At 37.2% G+C, this 18,077-nt stretch overlaps 1 protein-coding gene across 5 annotated transcripts in view; it reads left to right on the top strand.

Moving 5' to 3' along the window:
* LOC118187688 (uncharacterized) overlaps positions 1-18,077 on the top strand; it is a 420,235-nt gene that overhangs the window by 329,141 nt on the left and 73,017 nt on the right. The gene's annotated exons all lie outside the window — the stretch shown is intronic.

Below are 18,077 nucleotides of genomic sequence, written 5' to 3'. Positions count from 1 at the left end.
ACAGTCTATTTCAGATGCGATAGTGCATCATATAGGTAAATTTTCGTGGACCATAGTAATTTATATAGGTGTTTTTCTGTCAAATGAATCTTCGATTCAAAACCTTTCGGCTGAAATGTACTTGTTTCAAAGGCAACACTGTTTACGTTCAAACACTAATTTTTTTGTATCCTAGCCAAGAATCTTCCCCGAAATACTTTAGTTGTTCAAATCTTCGTATCTGAATTAGTAAAATTTGATCAGGTTATAAGGTAGCTACCTAGGTAAATATAGCGCGGTCCACCCTCCTGGCAAGCCCAAGCTCGTCTTATGGCTTTTCTAGACCGGTCACGGAGGAAAAACATATAGGATAACACAACATAAATAAGCGAAGTCTCCAACAGCAGCCATATTGGGTGTTCTTTGTTATTGATCTATTCCGATTGCAACGAGGTTTTTAATTAATTCTTTCCACGATCTGTTTTGGTATGTTTTTTTTTTTTTTTTTTTTTTTTTTTTTTGCTTCACTTCCAGTATAAACCAGGTATTTAAAGTCCTTCTTGCTATGCCTAAGGTCTTTTTTTAATTCACATTCTTCCACATAGTGCCTGTTATTTCCCAACTTTCTTATAGTAAACTGTTTGCGTCATCGTCAGCTGCGTCTGCAATGGGCGAAGAATCATCGTAATTGGACGTAAGAAGAATGGAAGAAAGTTGCATTCTCCGACGAATCATGTTTTCTGGTCCATCACATCGACGGGCGTGTGTCAATACGCAAATTTCTAAACGAAACCCTGCTCTCAGATGCACAGTTGGACGGAGACAAGCCGGCCGCGGGGGTATTATGGTATGGCAATGTTTTTATGACGTCACATTAGGACACATAATCCCCATGGAACAATCCCTGACGTCTGTGCGCTACGTGAACATCGTTGCAGACCAGGTTCACCCATTCATGACAACAGCATTTAATGCGGGGGGGGGGTGTTTACCAACAAGATAATGCACCATGTCATAAGGGTCGAATCGTGAGGGAGTGGTGTTTCAGGAACCTTACAGTGACTTTCAAGTCATGTCTCTGCCTTCAAATTCACCTGACATGATCCAGTAGATCATTTGTGGTCCCACCTAGAAAACCAAATTCGTGCTGTTACGCTACCCTTGGTAATGTGCGGGAGTTGCAGACGAGTTGGTGAGCGCTTGGTACCACGTACCTTAAACTACGTATCGGCACCTTGTGGAGTCTATTCCACGCCGGGTGCTGGCAGTTTTGAGGGCTAAAAGTGGTCCTACGGGTTATTAACAGGGTGTTCATAATGTAATGGATCTTCGCTGTATACATTTAGATCCATTTCCCTTATTGCTTTCCGTTTAGATCCACGATAATCTATTGTTTCTATATTTACCTCAGTAGCAGCCTCTTTTTCAAGGGCGTCCGCTCTCTCACATCCCTCAGGTTATAAGGTATTTTCTCCTTTCTACCAGCATGCCTTTCTGGGGTAACGGTAGTATACTTGGCGCGTATACAAGAGGTCCAGGTTCGAGTCCCGGCGAAGGAATAGCTCATTTTTCATATCTCCTGCTTCAAAATAACATAATGACTCTACAGTGGCGCCCTAGACGAAAGAAAAGGTGGTGGATAATAAGTCGTCGCCACCAGGATTTGGGCAATTGGGTCCCCTAATCTCCAGTCACCCTTAAACAGGAGAAGTATATAAGTATTTTCTCCCCCCTTCCAACATGTCTTCGAGTATAACGGTAGTACACTCAGCGCGTATTCGAGGGGTTCAAGTTCGAGTCCCGGCGAGGGCACTGCGCATTCTTCACATCTCCTGCTTCAAAATAACCTTATGACTTTACAGTGGCGGCCGAACAAAAAAAAGAAGGTGGACAATAATTTGTTACCACTAGAATCTTAAGATTGGGTTCCCTAACCCACAGTCTGAATATTTAAGCTATTTTCTCTCTCTCCTTTGTGGCGTAACGGTAGCACACTCGGCGCGTATTCAAGAGGTCCAGGTCCGTGTCCCGGACCTGGTGCATAAAGGGGAAATGAGCATTGCTCATTTTTCATGTCTCCTTTTTCAAAATAATCTAATGACTCTCTAAGAATAAAAATGAGGAGAATTATAAAATGTTGGTTTCAGAAGTATATCTCTGCCAAGTGGCGAAACGTTTTTAGTAAATGTAAGTAAAATTTAAATTATTCATATGAAAAAAATTGAGTTAAGCTGGTCACATATATAACGGTTTAGACTTGACTAAAAAATGAGTTTAAATAAGGAAAATTTAGCGGCACAGCAGGAGGAGTCAAACTTTAAGCTTCGCAAATCATTAAAACCGATTTCATCAGCAGTTGAGACGTCAAATAGTTTAAAGGCCGAATGCTGAACGCTAGTAATTCACCTCGAGTTCTTCTCCCTGCTTAACTGTAAGTGGTTTTTTTTTTTTTTTTTTTTTTTTTTTTTCCCGGGGGGGCATCATATTAACATGATGTATGTTCCATTAAAATTCCATCGAAATCCTTTAGAATACGAACCATTTTCTTCTAGGAAGTCTCCCACGAAATCATATCTTTAAAGGGCTATGGCATTTGGTATTCTTCGTTGTAATAGTTATCCAAATAATTCTTGCAGGTGTCAAACTGATCGCATCCTGTGGTGCACGTGAGTAGACGGTTAAAAATGACCGTGAGGTATTCACTGTTCCTGATGAATGCATTAAGCTCGAGTTTGCGGCCATTTGAAAGAGCAAGTTACCTTTAAGTATTACGCTTTCATTAGTTTTCCTTCCAGTAGTTTTCAGATTAGCGCGAATGTAGAGCTACTCAACGTAACAAATTTGAGGCTACAGGTTTAATTTGTCATAAACAATACGGGCGAATAAAAATCCGTTTTTGTAAGGTGGAAGTTTGTATAGTAGAACTTGCAGGTAGCGAAATTTGTAACAGTAATATTTTCCAAACCTGTTATCTTGAAAAATCAGAAATAGTACCTTTTCCTGCCCAAAATATGATATATAGCAGAAATCTTGAGCTGCATATTTATTTATTCCTGTGGAATTTACCTTAATTAGTTCATTAATTTGGACACAAATGTCTTTTCTACTTTGAATCTTCTTTGGATGGGATATTATATATATATATATATATATATATAATGTTGTATGAACTTAAATCCATTTAGTGCGAATACAAGTTATTACACACTTTAAAATACATACACTTTTAAAATAATTCTACTTTAATTAAACTTAGGAGATAATATAATCAATTAATCAATATATATATATAATGCTGCTTTGCTATGAGAAGTTCATCTAGATGAAGTTTTGTTTTCTTAAGAAATGTACTGACTTAGAGTATCAGAGGAATAGAATTTTCTCTTTGAGAAAATTCGATGAAGGAAAGCGAAAAGTTTTGTTATTCGGAAGGCAAGTGATAGGAAATATCGCGATCGTATTTCTTCTCGAAAGGAAACGTAAACTCAAAGGAATAAGTTTAGCTTGGAAGAATGTATCAAGGACTTTATTTTAGGAAGCATCTGGTACATCTTGAACTATCTTATATAAGAGAAGCGAAAAGGATATGTTCATTGTTATTTAAAACCATGATGTATAATTATTCTGTATAAGGTACATATATAATATGATTTTACGGCCGGTGTCTCATAAATTCTATTTAGGACGAAAATAAACTGATTTCATTAACTCATATGCATCAATGAATAATTGTGTGCATTCTGATTTCACGTCCATCACTTTTAACTCTCCGACATTCGTTTTATCTCTGGGCTTGCGGCCGGAAGCAGAGCATCTGCTCAAAGGATATGCGAGATCACTCTCGCATATCCTTTGAGCAGTCCTTTGAGAGAGAGAATTTCTAAGTGGACAGCTGCCGAATTACCAAATGTTCATACGTAAGGGAGCTGCGCGACAGTGGATCGCTTCGTGCTTACAGTCGTATTGTGGATAGGGACTTGGTTTACTTTATTTGATTATCGCAAAGTACAGGATGGTTATCTGCCATTATTATTTGTGGAGGACTTTCTAAGGGAAACTGGCTCTTATCCAAGTTAAGGTATAAGTGGACGAGATACCGGGATTTTACCTTTACAGGTATAGCCCCGCCGCACTAACTATGGAGTTCTGCCCCAGTTTTGGAGAAGAACTGTCCGGGGGATGGTCCAAGGATTACCCCAACCGTTTTTTTCCTACCACTAGCATCTCGAGAGGACTTTCGACTCTCCGTGTACGTATTTTGTATACCTCCTTGTCTCACAGACGCAAACATCTATTACCTTTTCCGGTATTGGAATTCGTGGTACATCAGACAGCGTCACTAACCATTATACTGGCTCTGCGTATATATGGGGAAGTAACTCGTAATATATCACACATGGAAAAACCACAAAAACGACCATGCAACCAGCCCATTCTTTTAGAATCGAAGCAGTAAAGTACAGTGATTTTACTGCTGGATCGCTGGTGGGCGTATGTGTACCAGGTAAAAAATACCACAGAACTTCTGCAGTGGAGGAAGCTATAATAGGTGCATTTGAAGATTATCTTACTGATACACGATAGCTGTTGGACACGCGTAGTGTGAAATCCAGTCAACCGTTTGAAGGACCTTAGATAAGGAAAAAATGCGTGCATGTAATTTGCAGATGTGCGGAAATGTTGAAATCTGACGAATATCATCTGAGTGTTAATTTTGCGCACTGGTGCCGACAGCAGATTGCAGCAACTCGTGACTTTTCCTTCGTACTGATGAGGCTGTGCTTGAACGTTTGAGTATGTTTAACACCCATTATTTTAACGCTTGGATGCGTGGTAATCTGCGTGGCGAGAAATCGCTTGCCTACCTGGAATGTTTCTCTAGTAATATTTGGGCTGGCATCGTGCAGAACTATTTAGTAGTACCGTACATTCTGCCTGTTCGCTTGAACGGCAGCACATTTGCATCTTTTTTTAAGGTGTCTTGCTGGAACATCTTTCCAGTGCTTTTGCAGTTTTTCGCTCATGAATGCGGTCCCATCACTATTGAGAATCAGCTCGTTTCAGCTTACCGTCAGAAATTACCTCCATGCTACTTAGTTTTACTGTTGGATAGTGTGCGCCTGTGCCTCGGCCATCAGGATCACCAGATTTGATCTGCATAGATTCCTCTTTTGGGGGCATATTAAGAGCACGACCCACAAATATCCCGTTGAGAACGATGAAGATCTAGTGGCCAAACCGTTAGTTGCTGCTGAAAATGTGCATGAGATGCCTTTTCTATACTAATATATCGGTAAAAGGCCGTTCCCACTGGAGTTTATCTGAACTAACGCAGTCAGTTCCATGTGTCGACTAGCTCCGCTATGCCTGCGGCTGAGATTTTTCAACTTGCTGTTCTATGGGAAAAAAAACTGGTTTTGGAGATGAGTCGGCTACGTTAGTTGTCCCCGTTAGCTCAGTTAAACCTCCGTAGGAACGGCCCTTAATGGACATCTCACCTTCGAACATACATTGTGAAAAGTTGAATCATTAATTTTTTTTTTTTTTTTTCTGTTTACTTAGATTTCTTGCTTACTTGTTACTATAACGTTATTTATGTGCAGCATTTACATGCGCCATTTTTGCACTATCAACCGTCTGATTTAGGTCCGCTCGACCTATCATTACATTTTTGCCAGATATTGTAGAATCACCCTGTGTAAACTTCTATAATAAAACATTACTTTATACGTTAAAATAAAGAAATTATTGTATAGTTTGCATTTTAATATCGTTCATCTGTAATCAATTTTCTCATGTCACTCTTCTCTCAGATGAAAATGGAAAGCGTAAATAAACTGCTAAACAAATTTCGGAATTTCAACAACTAGCAGCAGGTGTACTAGAAAAATAAGAGTACGATATCTTCAAAGGAACCACTTTATTTTAACAAAAGGCTTTATAGTGCGGCATTTTGAAATATTCCTAGCTCTGGAGTACTGTTATTTTCAAGTCTGATAAATTAATGCTTTTTATCTTTCCATATAACTTATTTACGTTTTTCTCAAGCTTTTCGTCATTGCTTAGTTTTCCTAGGAAATTTTACCCATGTGTAATTTTCTTTTCCTTTTCATTAAAAAAAAGGTTACCAGCTGAAAGACAGCTTCTCCTATTTTTCCTTGTCTTTTCGATAATTTGTTCCAAGAAGCCTTTTCTGTATTTTCCATTATAGTGGAATAGCAGATGCATTTCGTTTTTATACAAAATTTTACTTGATCTGACACTACCATGTCGAATACAACTATCATTCCTGGATTTTAACTTTCCAGATGCAATTTTTATTTTCACAAACACATATTTAACTCTTTTAATTCCCTTTACACTTAAACCGGCACTTAAATCTTTTACAGTTTACCTTGAATTATTGACTTATTACTGCTTCTAATTTCCTTTTTGTTTAGATTTAATATGCAGCTTAATAATAACTAAATAGGTATTACTTATGAAGTTATATAATTTTTTTTATCAGACACAAAAGTATTGTATTTTAAAAACATGCTTTCATTTTTTATTTTTTACATGTCCTCGTCACCTGTCTTTCTCTTATCAAGTTCCAATTATTCTGTATAAGGTACATATATAATATGCTTTTACGGAATTAAAGCAATTGGCAGTAGTATTACTGTAGTCATTGGTACAGGTGTGGGGTGGGGGTGGTGTATAAGACATATTGTTCCTAGCGTGTTCCTTCCTCCCGCAACTTCTTTGAACGTGTATTCCTGAGAATCCAGTTTACATGTAAAATTAAGCTCTTCACCATTAAATGTCGCGTCATACTTTGGTTTAACAGAATTCAGGGGCAAAAAAGATTTACCTGGATACCGAGACACTACTTAATTTAAATAGTGAAAGTTGTTGTATAATGTGATTGCTTGTACTGAATCTTAAAACTGTTGTGTGAAAAATCTCAATTTCAAATTAGTATCCCTTGGTGATCCACACCATTTTAAAACGCGTTCCGTTTTTATTTTTACTGTTCTTGAATGTCGGAAGTCGTCTGGTTCATGTTTTAATAACCATGTTTTAGAAGTTTTTGGAAAACGTATATGAACAAGTTCCATATCGAAAATTGAAAGCATTTTTAACTGCGTGTAAAAAAGAAATCTTTAAGGGTATGTTGTTCAAAAGATTGTCTTCTCTAATCAGAATACTTTATTTGTTACTTTTATTTGAGAGGTTTTTCTTCTTATAATTCTTTTCGTAATTTTAGTTGATGCACATTAAACTGAAAGAAGACTGACTGCGGTAATTAAAGGTTGAAACTGGTTACTAATCGAAATGCAGCTAAGAACGGTTTCGGAGATAAACTAATCTTGCTTCTAATATATTGTTATACTATATTTCTTATTTCTTTTAACTTATAACGTTGCGCGCCTCTAACTTGCACGCAACCAAGAGGTGACTGTGAAAGCTTGTATAAAAGATAGAGCCTTGTGAAGGGTTTAAGTCCCTTTTTATTCAACGTAATAAATTACAATTGCGTCCTCTTGACGCTTACAGACTGTGCCAACTTGGCAGTCCAATAAAGATAATAACCTGAAAAGAAAGTAAAGACAATATTCTAACTACGAGGCTCTCTAAAATAACTAACTCACCGCGTTTTACAAAAGCCGCAGCTAATTCAGCAGACTTGAAGCTCACTGGAACAATTACCACTACTTCCCGCCAAGCACATAGGCCGCAACGCGGGGTTCTTCAATTCTCGCTAACTACCTCCTCGCTCGCTAAGTAAGAATCTCACACCGAACTCGTTTCCTTCTATTTAAATCAGAATACTTCCGCTGATAATTTGAATCCTTGCGCGTTCTACTAAAATTTACATATTCTGGCATTGGCAATTCCAGGGAAAAGTAAGGCTTGACAGGAAAGATAGTTTAAACTTAAAATAAATGTTAGTTAAAATAAATATAAACCCTACATTTGCCGCTGCCAGAATTTGGAAAACTTGGAAGCAGGTCCTACAAACGACCTGTTGTAAGTTTATCTAATTCTGAACTAACTGGCGAGAACCTCGTTTACACAAAAAAAATCTTATGTAACAATTATATACTAAAATTCTGTTGCTCGATATAACTTTCTTCTTACAGCAACTTTTCCTGGACTTCATCAATCAATCTTGGTCTTTCCTTCCAGCATCTGGAAGGAATAAGTATCAGTATCTATCTAAATACATTATAATTTACACTTTCTTGACACAATGAATTTTTGTTTTTAAACGATTCGTTTTTCTTAGTTATTGCTTACTTCACATTCATTCAATTTTTCAAGCCTTAATTTAACTTTACCCTGGCTCTCCACCGTGTGTGGTGTCAAACGGGAATATTCGTGTTTTAGTCTTACAACACTTCCCCTAACCACCATGATTTGTTAGAATTCAACAACCAAATAGACACACCTTACTCGACATTCTACAACTCAATGAGCTACTTTAATATTCTTAAAAATTCAAATGTAGGTGGAGAACCCTATAAAACACATTCATTCTAACTTCCCCCTCATTCATCTTTAAACATGCAGGCTTTCGCTCTAAAGCATGACTTTACAGTTTAATACTTAAATTTTGACTTCATTGCTTTTAAGCATTCACTTTTAGCATCTACAATTTTATGCTTCTAGACTAAATTCTACTTTTAGATAACCTTCAAGGATTTACATACATTTACAAATTTTTAATACATATGCTTTTTACAATTTACCATAAAATGAATAAGAGAAAATAAATTTTTACTTTACTCATTCTTCGCCAAGCTGGCGGCACTGAAAGTAAAATTCTTATTAATACAAGAATACGAAGTTATTTTTATCTTCGGCCAAATTTTGGCTTTAACATAACAGAATTAGTCTTTCGACCAACAGAAAATGCTTGTTTGTAGCTTTTACACTTAAAGACAATAATACTTTTGCCTGAGCTAAATAAAGTAAAATAAAACTAAGTCTCAACCGAGACATATTGACTTTCGTCAAAGCATAGAACTTCGTACCTATGCATAACATTTCGGAACAAAAGAGAAAAAAAAAAAATTATAGAAGGTTTTAACTTATCTTTGAGTTTTCGATGCTTGAAACTCCGTCATCCGTTTTTGGCAAAATTGATCCCAAGTTAGAGGTTCCATGGATGTCAATCTTCTCCTTATTGATCTCCGAGTGTCGTCCACGTTGCTTTTTCTTTTGCGTCCTCTACATGCTGGCCTCTTGACGGAGTAATCGTCTGGTTGTTGGCCTTTCCGTTTCTGCCTGGGACGGCTGGTCTTGACGTCCTCCGGTCTGGAGTCCTTTTTGAATTTCTTCTGTTCCTCGTATTTTTGTGCCTCCTGCTGGCGTTTCAGTTTCCGGAACGGCGGCCTTGCTGGCACCTGACTCTGTGGCCGTGTGCGCGTTCTCCTTGATGTGTAATTTCTCCTGCTATCCTTTGTAGGTGGTGTTTTTCTCTTTACCACGGTTTCTTTACCCGGTTCATCTGTATTTTTGTTTTTCTTAAACGCCGGAGTTTGAAAATCATTTTTTCTTTTTGCTACCGACGTCCGGGTTGTAGAAGTGCTAGGTCTCTCTTCAGTTCTCTGTTTCTTGGGTGGTGGAATAGTTGTTGTAGTCTCTGAACCTTGGTTTAGACTTGAGTCCTGCAAGAAACTTTTAAGGATTTCAAAATCATTTGGATTATAGTATTTTTTCACCTGGTCGGGACTTGCTTTACAGATTTCCCCTCTGTCGTTCTTAAGATATAAGACTACCCCTTTGATTTCCTGAATTACATAGGGGCCTTCAAACTTTGGAGCTAGCTTTGCCATAAAATTGTCTGGGGCACTTGATAAAGAAAATTTCCGCTTCAATACTTTATCCCCAACTTTAAAATCTGCTTCACGGCGTTTTCTATCATAATAAAGTTTCTGTCTATTTCTTGCCGTATCCGAGGTTTTAAGCGCCTGATCAATGAGCTTTTGCACGTCTTGTTGTTTAAACTCCTGCTCTCTTTGTTGCACAAAGAATAATTTATCTAAAGGCGTAATTAACTTTCTGCCTAAAAATAGTTCTGCTGGAGTTTTTCCCGTAGTATCATGATGTGCCGTTCTTAAAGCATAAGCTAATTCATTTATGTAGCCATCCCAGCGCTTGTGATGTGTGCTCACGTAACTGCGAATTACTTTTACTATGTTTTTATTAACTCTTTCTGCTATGTTAGCCTGTGGTCTATACGGAACCATTTTGATATGGCGTATGCCAAGTCCATTGCATATGTTTTCAAATATTTGACTAATGAATTGTTTTCCGTTATCGCTAATGACTTTTATCGGTGCACCGTATTTTAAAATGTATCTGTGTAAGAATGCATCTGCGACTGTTTCGGCTGACGCGCGTTTAAGTGGAACAATTTCTATCCATTTTGAAAAATGATCTACTATTACTAAAAGAAAACGATTTTTATTTAACTCGCTCTGGGGGAAGGGACCAAGGAGATCTATGCCTAAAATTTCATTCGGAAATGTAGCGCGAATGCTATTTAAGTACCCGGCCGGGCTGTAATTAATATCATTTATTAACTGACATTGATTGCAGGACCTGACATACGCAGTTACTATTTTGTATAATTGCGGGAAATATACCGCCTCGCGTACCCTTTTTAAAGTCTTTCTGACCCCTAAATGACCCGCTGTTTTCGCGTCGTGTAATTCCTTCAACATGCTTAATCGAAGCGAGGCTGGGATGACTGGTTTGTTCTCGAGATTTTCGTTTGTTGTTTTCGTATAAAATAATAAATTATCTATTATTTCATAGTTTTCTGCTCTATTTCTTATCGCATCCATATCTGTGTGCTCAAAGCTTTCGGGGTCTTTCAAATATGCATAGATACTTCCAAATTCAGGATCAGCTTTCAGTTCAGTAATAACCGTATCTCTAGAATCTAAAATTTTTGAAGTCAACACAGCGCATTTAAGTTCATTTCCTTCATCGTCCAGTTTTATACGAGAAAGTGCGTCAGCTACATTGTTTTCCTTACCCGGTTTATATTTTATTGTGATATTATATTCTTGGAGTTTTAAAGCCCATCTTATTAACCTGGGCGTTAGATTTTTCCCCGAGTAAAGTCTACCAACAGCCGCATGATCCGAAAAGACTGTTACTGGCGATTTGCCGAAATAAACTCGAAATTTGTGTACAGCCATTAATACGGCTAATGTTTCTCTTTCTGTAGCTGTATAATTCCTTTGTGTCTGATTCAATGTTTTACTAAAAAATGCCAGCGGATGGTTATTTTGCATAAGAAACGCACCCACCGCATAGTCTGACGCATCTGCTGCAATTTCCAGATTTTCGTCCCCCTCAGGGAATTTTAAAACAGGGGCATTAATAAGCGCTTCTTTTAATCTTTCAAAAGCTGTGTTAGCTTCCGCTGTCCACGTAAATTTACTCTTTTTTCTTTTGATTACTAAGAGTGGTTCAACAATATTAGCGAAATCTTTTATGAAAGATCGATAGTAAGAACATAATCCAAGGAAAGATGAAAGTTTCTTGGCGGTGTTGGGCGGTGGGAAATTCTTAATAGCTTTTATTTTTGAATCTTGCGTTTCTATACCCTTTTGCGAAATTTTATAACCGAGATATTTAAGTTCTTTAGTTGCGAACTTGCATTTTGAGGCGTTAATTGTAAGACCGGCCTCTTTTAATAATTTAAAAACTTGTTCGAGGTCATTAATGTGTTGTTCCAACGTACTACTCGTTATAATTATATCATCTAGATAAATTAAAGTTGATTTTCCTAGGACAGGCTTTAGAACAATGTCCATAGCTCTCTGGAATGTTGATGGGGCCCCACACAACCCAAAGGGCATGCGTAAAAATGCATAAGTGCCCGATTTTGTTATAAACGCGGTTTTGTGTATATCTTCGGGTCTCATAGCTATTTGATAGTAGCCAGACGTTAAGTCCAAAGTAGACATATATCTTGTCGATTTGATCTGTCTAATGATCTCGTCTATAACCGGCAAAGGGTAAACTGGAAATTTTGTAATACTATTTAGTTTTCTGTAATCAATAGCAAACCTCCAAGCCCTTTTATCCGAAGGAGGAAACTCGTTCTTTTTCCTACATAGTACGACTGGACTCGCGTACTCACTATTTATGGGCGTTATTATTTTATTCTTTAACATCTCCTGAATATGTTCTTCGATGATTAGGTCTTTTTGTTTATCATAACGATACGGTTTAGTCCTACAAGGTTTTTCGGCATTTAATTGAATCTTATGAGTCACGATTTGGCAGTTTCCTGGTTTTTCTGAAAACAAATGAGAAAAATTACTCACCACTTGCTGTATTGCTTTACTTTCCTGGTCATTCAGATGGCTAAGGTCCAATTCAGGTGTCTCCACAGGTTCCACCACCCTCTGGTCCATCTCCAACACCACGGAACTATCTTGAAAATTTAATTTGGCCCTCGCGGCCCTTAGAAAGTCCATACCTAAAATAAGAGAGTGTTGTAGGTCTTTCACCACAAAAATTAATACTTTGAGATTTTCCTCTTTTACCTGTAAGTTTAATGATAATTTCCCGATGCAGTGACATGTTTTTCCTTGCGCTGCTATAATTTCCGTATTTCTGGTTTTAAATAGTCGTTTCCTATAAAAATTCTTTTTGAAGAACTTTTCACTCATAAAATTGCCTTCTGCTCCTGTATCGATGAGGGCTTCTACTGGTACATCGCCAACCAGGACTTGTATAATTGGTAGCTGTGAGTTTTTTACGATAACCGTGTTTAAATGTCTATTTGAGGGTTTTTTTAAAACTTCCGGGGTCTGGACCCTCCCTTTCACAGGCCCCTCTAGTCGTTTGAAGCTTTCCTTTCAATCTGTGTCTTCTTCGTACGCGGATGCTTATTTTCAAATTTTCTTTTTGGGCCTTGACCTTCGAGTTTCGATGCGTTAGCTTGATAGTTCTTTCCCCCATATGAGCGATTTCCATTTCTGGTTTCCTCCTTCCTTCGGGTATGTTGAGAATATGTTTCCCCTCTCGCTTTTTCCGCTATTCTGCGATTTTGAAACTTCACCGCCAATTCGAAAAGTTCCTGCAATGTGGTTGGGTTTCTAATTTCAAAGTAGTCTTGAACAGCGGGTAACAATCTTGGTAATATTATTTCAATTATCTCCGCATCGGGTTTTTTTCCATACAGCATATCCGTTAGCTTGATTTTTCGTAAAATAAAGTCCGTCAATTGTGCTGTATCCCGTTGATAGAAACTATATAGTTCGGCTTCCAGCCGTGCGCGATCTTTCGCTATGGGGAAGGCCTTTACTAACGATTTTTTGAAATTTTCAAATGTATACGTCGGGCTTCCAAATTCACCTAGTAGAAATTTTCCTATGTTTTTCCACCATAGCGCGGCCTGTCCTCTTAGTGCTGATGTGGCGATGGCAACTTTTTGTCTTTCAGGCACAGGGTAGAGCTGAAAGTGGTTTTCTAGACCTTCGAGAAATACCGCCACCGAATTTTTTCCGTCGAAATAGACGTTTGGCTTGATTGATGCTCTCAAAGTCTGGACCAGGTATCCAAATCCTTCTAACTGACTTGTCATTTCTTGGTGTTGTCCAGCGGCTTCCATCCAGTTTTCGGCCATTTCAGTTCGATAAGTGTTCGGGCGCCAATATAACGTTGCGCGCCTCTAACTTGCACGCAACCAAGAGGTGACTGTGAAAGCTTGTATAAAAGATAGAGCCTTGTGAAGGGTTTAAGTCCCTTTTTATTCAACGTAATAAATTACAATTGCGTCCTCTTGACGCTTACAGACTGTGCCAACTTGGCAGTCCAATAAAGATAATAACCTGAAAAGAAAGTAAAGACAATATTCTAACTACGAGGCTCTCTAAAATAACTAACTCACCGCGTTTTACAAAAGCCGCAGCTAATTCAGCAGACTTGAAGCTCACTGGAACAATTACCACTACTTCCCGCCAAGCACATAGGCCGCAACGCGGGGTTCTTCAATTCTCGCTAACTACCTCCTCGCTCGCTAAGTAAGAATCTCACACCGAACTCGTTTCCTTCTATTTAAATCAGAATACTTCCGCTGATAATTTGAATCCTTGCGCGTTCTACTAAAATTTACATATTCTGGCATTGGCAATTCCAGGGGAAAGTAAGGCTTGACAGGAAAGATAGTTTAAACTTAAAATAAATGTTAGTTAAAATAAATATAAACCCTACAAACTGTTAAGTTATCAGAAGACATGGACTGCAAGTAATTATTCTTAATTACTTTTCACCCTGTTAGAAAAGTCCAACCTGTTCGAATTTTAGAATTTTGCATGAGATATACCCAAATGGGGAATTTCATCTTGGGGTGGGGGAAGGCCCAATAATCTTCTATTGCATTTTTATTTATACGCGTTTTCAATAAAACGATATGATGTGTATATTTAAATAAAAAGGTGCTATAGTAATATTTAGAGATATGTGCATTGATAAGCATGCATGCTTTTTAAAACATAAGCATTATTGAATTCTTAAAACTTGCAAAAAACTTTTCTTTTATTATTATTATTATTAAGGTGCAGAATTATGATGATTTCGTCAACATGAACCGGTGAAAGAGGAGAAAATTTGGGATTCATGTTATTACTATAAAAATATCTTTTCTGTTTCATCAAAAGCGAAATGGAAAAAATATGAATTGGGATTTTTAAAAGGGAAGCCTGCTGAAGATTTGAATTATAAAAGAAGTGCTTCAAAAAACTTTTCGCTTAATCAAGAGTATTAAAGTAGTTCTTAAATTAGCAGTACAGGGATTAGAGTAAGAACAGATTTACGTACTGGTTTTTGGAAGCTAGCAGTTGTGAGCCGGAGACCTGTGATATTACGTTGTTTGAAAGGAGAGCTTTAAATATATGAGGACGAAGTTGGGTTATGGGTTTTAATCAACTTCTTGAGCAGAAAGACTTCTGTGAGATAAAAGGTATAACGTTTAGTGATGTATTATAACAGTAAGGTAAAAAACAGTAATACTAAAACAAATAGTGAACTTAGTTGCGTAAAGTTTATCCTAAGTTTATAACAGTTATCTTTAAGTTAAAGCTCCTTTCCTATATCTCCAATTTCAGATTACATTTCCTTACCAGAATGAGTTTTTAGAATCGCGCTTAATGCAAATGAGGAGGAGTAGTATTTAAGTCGAAGTTCCACTGACGAGAGAGAGAGAGAATCAGAATTTCTGGATAGCGCGCGTTTGTCTTTTGGCTATCTCTCCAAGCTGTTACTACCCTCGGTCGTATTACGTAACCTTGATAGCTTCGCTAGCTAATTTAATATTATGAGTCAACTAGTTAGAAATTATGTTAGCTTCGGCTAAATCTCCTTATTAGTCATTAGTTAAGTTCCTATCTCTTATATTTTTCAGTTTAAGCCAAAGTGGAGGCTTTGTTGTACGCCCTGAGAAAGGGACCATCTGTACACGTTTAGTTTGAGCAATAAAGGGTAATTAACCCTTATTGGGTTTACGTTTCTATTCCTGAACTTAAGCGATTATTCGCTTAGCTAATCCTGTACACTGAATTAATAGATAAAAGGGAGGAACATTACAGTGATAAGTACATAATTTAAAAGAATATAGGTAAACTATAGTTAAGGCAGCAAGAATTCATCTGTTAATTTCGCTTGGATTGTAATAGATATCATTAGTATTAGGAGAGAAAATAAACGATTGATAAAAGTAGTATACATTATTCATTTAAAAAAAAAAAAAAAAAAAAAAAGCTTTAAAAAATGAAATAAAGTAAACAAAAACTATCGGTTACATTTTTATCAGCATTAGTGGAAATGTGGTTTAGCAGTGTATGTGTATTGATATTACAGAAAGAAGGAAAGAAAAAAAAAGAGGATGAATGGAATTTAGACACCCCTATAAATTCAACTTAACATACAGACTATCTTCCTACCCTCAGAAGCATACAAGCATGTACTGACTAATGGAGATACACTTATAGAACGTACAACACACTTATAGATTTATTAAACTGTGATTACCCTTCCTTCCCCAAGGAAAAAAAATGGAAGCATTGAACAAGTTTGGATTTTTTTTTTTTTTTTTATCGATGAATGTGTAAATGTACAAGCATCATAGTCGACGTTGAATAAGCTAATAATTATATCACTTAAAGATATTTTTCTGAAGAAAAACTTTCGGAATTTAAAGAGAGTTAGTGTGGAGAAGTACTTTATATACCTTGCAGATCCCATATCTTCAATAAATAGGATTTGTAGGGTTAAAAAGTTTATCGTCGTTTAATGCAATTAATGTTCAAAGATGTGTGATGCTAGGTGTATTGAAAGAAGGTAGGTCACACACCTGGAAGAATATATGATTAATCAAAAGCTGGTAATTATGGTGTGGTGTGGTGTGGTGTATTTAATTATGGCAAAGCACACTAGGGCTATCTGCCTAAAGGGAGGGATGCCTTTCGTGGAGGACTTTCTAAGGGAAACTGGCTCGTATACACGTTACACATGGGGAAAACCACGAAAACACCCATGCAGCCAGCCCGTTCGCGGGATTCGAACCTCGGACCGGACTACCAGTGTTCAGCGACTTTACCGCTCGGCCGCTGGTGGGCCTGCTGGTAATTATGAATTCATTTAAAAGCTTTTAACTTGATGTTTGTTCTGTGAAGCAGAAATAAGCGATTCAGCCCCCCCCCAAAAAAAAGAATGGTTACTATAAATAATTAAAGACAAATTTATTCTGTTAATTCATAATTGATTTAAGAGCCATTGATTTATTTACTGTCAGAAATTTTCGTAACAGTGGAATAAATTTAAGCATAGAATTAACATGTTTGCTTGTTATATAAATGTAATGATTCTAGGTTATTTTTGTAACTACTAGATGAGCCGCAGTCAGATACGCGTTTTATCTCTGATTTGTTTCGTTTTAGACTATCGCCAATAAGCTAATCTCTCAAACTTTTAAAAACAAAAATGGTAATATTTTTATTTTACATTTGCTTGTAGCCTTATGTGTTAAAATATATCATTTATGTGTTTTCCTCTGAATATATGACTTTTTTTGTTCTTAGTCATATATAATGTAATACAGGGTGTTTCTAAATGAATATCGGCGTTTTAGCGCTTTGTAGCATTTATTACCTAAAAGTTAAAATTATAATTGATATATGAAATGAAAAAGCAGCTCAAACAGGTATTTCTCCCACCTTCTTGTCATGCCATCGTGGTGTGGTGGGCTGCACGCTGGGCGCGTATTCCAGAGGTCCGTGGTTCGATTCCCAACGAAGGCGTTGCTGATTTTTCATCTTCCCAGCTTCCAAAAAAATCCTAATGTCTCTACACAGTTATGCCTACAAGGTTACAAGTGGAGCACCTTTCGGCACACATCAAGTCGATACTCCAGTTCTTCCCAAACATTGAATTAGTGTTTGTGGTATAATTGTTGCAGTAGCTGCCTCAATCCTGTTTCTTAAGTCGGGTAACTCAGCTGGTAGTGGAGGTACATACACACGATCCTTTATGAACTGACTCGCACGATCCTTTATAAACTCAACACTGTCTTCACTAACCCTTGGTCGTCTCGTACTCTTCTCTTTGCAGAAGCAGCGAGTATTTTCAAACTGATGAAACGATCTCCGGATGTTATTATCACTTGGGTGGATCACATCTGAATTTAATCCGGAACGCACGTCGCACAGTAACTACTGATTCGGTCTGTGCAAACTGCAAAACACAAAAAGGTTTCTCTTCGCTAGACTCCATTTTTGCTACTATTGTATGCGCATGTGCGTTCCAACAAACAGAACTGTTTGAGTTGCTCTTTCATTTCATGTACTAATTATGATTTTAAGTTTTATGTAATAAGTACTACAAAGCGTTAAAACCCTTATATTCATTTAGAAACACCCTGTATAATAGAATATGTGTGTGTAGTCTCCGTAATTTATGCTACTAGAGTAAACCCAAAAATATTATGTTCAGGTTATGATTATTAAGGCATAGTTTACACATGTCGAGGGAATGAAATAAAGATTATATTTATGTATTTGCATTGAAAGTAACAATATTTAGTCTTT

Source organism: Stegodyphus dumicola, chromosome X1 (assembly GCF_044657685.1).
Source record: "Stegodyphus dumicola isolate Sdum_Otavi_A_Nest chromosome X1, ASM4465768v1".
Taxonomy (NCBI): Eukaryota; Metazoa; Arthropoda; class Arachnida; order Araneae; family Eresidae; genus Stegodyphus; species Stegodyphus dumicola.
Note: the sequence above shows the minus strand (reverse complement) of the source record. Positions and strands in the feature narration are given on the sequence as shown.